The 4,113-nt window shown below is 53.1% G+C and overlaps 1 non-coding gene across 1 annotated transcript; it reads left to right on the forward strand.

Annotated features, from left to right (window-relative positions):
- Nucleotides 1–805: 805 nt before the first annotated feature.
- TRNAG-UCC (transfer RNA glycine (anticodon UCC)) lies at nucleotides 806–877 on the forward strand. Its single transcript has one exon. It is a non-coding gene; the product is annotated as a tRNA-Gly (tRNA).
- Nucleotides 878–4,113: the final 3,236 nt, after the last annotated feature.

The raw sequence follows: 4,113 nt of genomic DNA on the forward strand, positions 1-4,113 counted from the left end.
GGAACCCCCCTTCAGGTAGTTGAAGGCTGCTATCAAATCCCCCAAAACTGATGCTCCAGAAGAGGCTTGAACTCACAACCTCAACATCACTCCATGCAGTACAGCTTGATAAGTACCATGCACCACCGGAGTCCACACTGACTAAACCTTCATCAACAATTTTGGACCTTGACAAATATTAATGGCTTACCCCTAAGAATGGGGTTGTGTTTCTTTCCTTATGTCCTGGTGCCATCTTGTGGCCATTTCCTTTCCCTCCTTTTGGTGAAAAGCTTTGGGATTTTGTGTAGAAACTTTATTTCCTTGGGAGAGATGCAGGAGTGGGGGCTGCCTGCATGTATCAAGGACCCACTAGATTAGAAGGTGACTGAGAAACACCCTTAAGACAAGGCAGCCGTCCCTGTCAAAAAAATCATCTCCCGTCTTCACTTGAGTGACAGTCTGAATCGTTCCTTATCCGAGCAAAGCCCAAGGACTGGCATCAGCAGCAGCAACAAAACCATCTGTACATAGCAGGAACCAACGCACAACGTGCTTTAAAAGGAGCTGTCTCCTTCCTTCTGGGGTAAAATTTGCCATTATGGTCATCGATTTTCATTGCCCTTCTCTGAGGGCAGAGATGGGGTTGGTGCCACGGCAGGCTAGGATGTGGAGTCCATGCCCCCATCTGTCAGTCACGCTGGGAACCTGTCTGTGCTCACAGTTGACAGGCTACCTCCAGCCTCTCCAGCCAGCTCCTTAGCTCTGTGCGGGGTGAGTCATTTAGCAAGCATCAGTGGCACACAGGAGAGATAATTTGCCAGGTGCATTGGTGGTATAGTGGTGAGTATAGCTGCCTTCCAAGCAGTTGACCTGGGTTTGATTCGCAGCCAATGCAGCGATGTGATGTTTTCTTGGCTGGGAATTGGTTTAATTTCAGTCACATTGTATCATTTTATCAATGGAATGAGAGAATTGATGTCCCAAATCCCAGCAGGTCATTCAACACCCAGTGGAGGAAGAAAGGGGTGGGACTATACAGTGAGCTGTTGGAGTCATCCTTGTATTACAATGTTTGGTTTATTTTTACGTTTTTTTCCTTTACTTCCCTCTCCCTTTTAGATTTGGAGCCTTTAAGATCAGAAAGGACCAGCGTGATCATCTGGTCCCACCTCCTGCACCTTGCAGGCCAGAAGACCCCACCCACCCACCCGCTCCTGTAACAGACCCCTAACCTTCAGGGCTGGATTAACTTTTTGTGCGCCTGGCACCAAATATATTTGTGGGCCCGCCTGGGGAATGATTGTAAAAGGGGATGGGGTCAAAAGCGTAGTGGGGCGGGAACAAGGGTTGGTCCCTGGAGCAAGGGAGGGGCCGGGGTAAACTGCAAGTGCAGCAGGGCTGAGGAGGAGGTAAACAGGATCCTACCCTGCTCCTGCCCACATACTTACCTGGTTTTAGCCCAGTCTCTTCGTCTCTCTCTGCTCTGAGCTGCCCCCTGCCTGCGGCAGCAGGACAGGGTCTCTTCCAGTGCTCTGGGGTGGGTGTTGGGAGTGGGAGGAACAGACGCTAATGTGGTTACTCCTATAATTGGACTTTTAGTTTCCAGGCAGCACTGCTAACCGGACACTCAGGTCCCGTTTTCTACTGGAGTTTCCAGTCTAAAACTGGAGACCTGGCAACAGGGCTGCCAGGAAAGCCTGGGAGGGGCAAGCAATCATTTTTAAGGGGGTGTGGGGGAAGGGGAAGCAAGTGGTGGAGAGGAGCTGGTGGGCAGGACCATGTCTGCTGTACTGCACAGGTAGGTTGGAGACTGGGGGAATTAGTCAACACAGTACCCCCAGCCCAGATGACGTGACAGCCAGTGGTGGATTTAGAGTTAGTGGGGGCCCCTGGCCCTGTGCTCAGCTTCATTTCTGGGGCCCCTCCTTGGGATCCAGCCAAGAAAAAGAACATTCTCTCTTATCTCCCCTGCCCCCGTTTGTCATTGTTGTTTTCTTCATCCTCCTATAAGTAATAGAAAGTAAATGAAAATAAAGTGAGTTATCTTGATTGTTCTTGAGTCTAACTTATTTTTCCACAGACCACTTGAAAATTGCGGAGGGTCTTGACGAACCACTTAGTGATCTTTCCACATATTGTAACAAGTGTTGGGGTGCAGGATCTGGCCAGGATCTAGGGTGCGGGAGGGAGCTCAGGGTTGGGGCAGGGGGTTGGGATGTGGAGCGCTTCCCTGGGGCAGCTCCTGTTTGGTGCGAGGGGTACAGGTAGGAAGGTGGGGGGTGCAGGAGCTCCCGTTTGGTGCTCAGGATTGGGGTGGGGATGGGGGGGTGCAAGAGTCAGGGCATGGGGTGTGGGGGGGATGTGTGGGGGAGTAGGGGTCAGGGCGGGGGTTGGGAAGGTGTGAGGGGGGTGCAGGGGTAAGGGTGGGCAGGGGGCTGGGGGTGTGGGTTGGGGTCGTGGGGGTGCTCATGGCAGGGGGCTGGAAGGGGTATGCCCCTATTCCAGCTCCTTCCCCAAGGCCCTGCCCCCACCTTTTCTTCAGCTCCTCCCCGGAGCGGGGAGCTCGCTGAGGCTCCGCTCTTCCCCCTCCCTCCTGCCGGTAAACAGCTGATCAGCGGCAGGGAGAGGGGGAGGGACAGGAACAGAGCACGCTGGGGGAAGAGGCTGCTGGCGGAGGCTGCCCTGCTGCAGCAGGAGCCAGGAGCACCAAGCTTCTGCCCCCACAGGAGAGAGCGGGGCCGGGGGGGTGCAGAAGAGCGGGCTGGGCCCCCTTTGGACCATGGGCCTGGTGCCCTGGCACCAGTTGCGTCATGGTAAATCCAATACTGGTGGGAGGGGAGGCAGCTCCGTGCACTGCCCCCACCCCCCCAGCGCATGGAGGCCCTCTGCTCCCCTCCCCCAATGGGCGTGCAGAGATGTGCCAGCAGCACTAAGGTGGCTCCCTGCCCACCCTGCCTCCATCCCTCCCTGCCCCTCCCAGAAGTGGCCGGCATCCCCTGGGGCGGGGGGAGTGTCTCCATGTGCTGCCCCTGCCCCAAGTACCAACTCCACAGCTCCCATTGGCCAGGAACTGCAGCCAATGGGAGCTGTGGGGGCAGCGTCTGCAGGCAACGGTGCACGGAGACCCCCCCTGGTCCCCCCCCCACCTAGGAGCTGCTGCCGGAGGGTTGTGTGTGCCGGTCGCTTTGGGAGCTGCACTGCCCGGGTAAGCGCCACCCCTCCCGCACCCCTGCCCAGCCCAGAGCCCGCACCCAAATTTCCTTGTCTTCCTTTCACCCAGAACCGTCCTTCTCCTGGGCTGCAAGGGAAGCCAAGAGGCAGCCACAGGATTCTTCCTCCCAGCAGCCAACCGCACCTCCCCAGACTTTGGCAGAATGAATGGCGGTGCTCTACTAACCCCCCTTAAAAAAAGAACAGGGGTGCTTGTGGCACCTTAGAGATGAATAAATTTATTAGAGCATGAGCTTTCCTGAGCTACAGCTCACTTCATCGGATGCATAGAATGGAACATAGAATAAGAAGATATATATACATATACATACATATATATATATACACACACACATACAGAGAAGGTGGAAGGTGCCATACAAACTGTAAGAAGCTAATTAGTTAAGATGAGCTATTATCAGCAGGAGAAAAAAAACGTTTGTAGTGATAATCACGATGGACCATTTAGACAGTTGACAAGAAGGTGTGAGGATATGTAACATGGGGAAATAGATTCAATATGTGTAATGACCCAGCCACTCCCAGTCTCTATTCAAACCCAAGTTAATGGTATCTAGTTTGCATATTAATTCAAGCTCAGCAGTTTCTCGCTGGAGTCTGTTTTTGAAGCTTTTCTGTTGCAAAATTGCCACCCTTAAATCTTTTACTGAGTGGCCAGAGAGGTTGAAGTGTTCTCCTACCGGTTTTTGAATATTTCCTGATGTCAGATTTGTGTCCATTTATTCTTTTGTGTAGAGACTGTCCAGTTTGGCCAATGCATATGGCAGAGGGGCACTGCTGGCACATGATGGCATATATCACATTGGTAGATGTGCAGGTGAACGAGCCTCTGATAGTGTGGCTGATGTGATTAGGTCCTATGATGGTGTCACTTGAATAAATATGTGGACACAGTTGACA

Source organism: Lepidochelys kempii, chromosome 28 (assembly GCF_965140285.1).
Source record: "Lepidochelys kempii isolate rLepKem1 chromosome 28, rLepKem1.hap1, whole genome shotgun sequence".
Taxonomy (NCBI): domain Eukaryota; kingdom Metazoa; phylum Chordata; order Testudines; family Cheloniidae; genus Lepidochelys; species Lepidochelys kempii.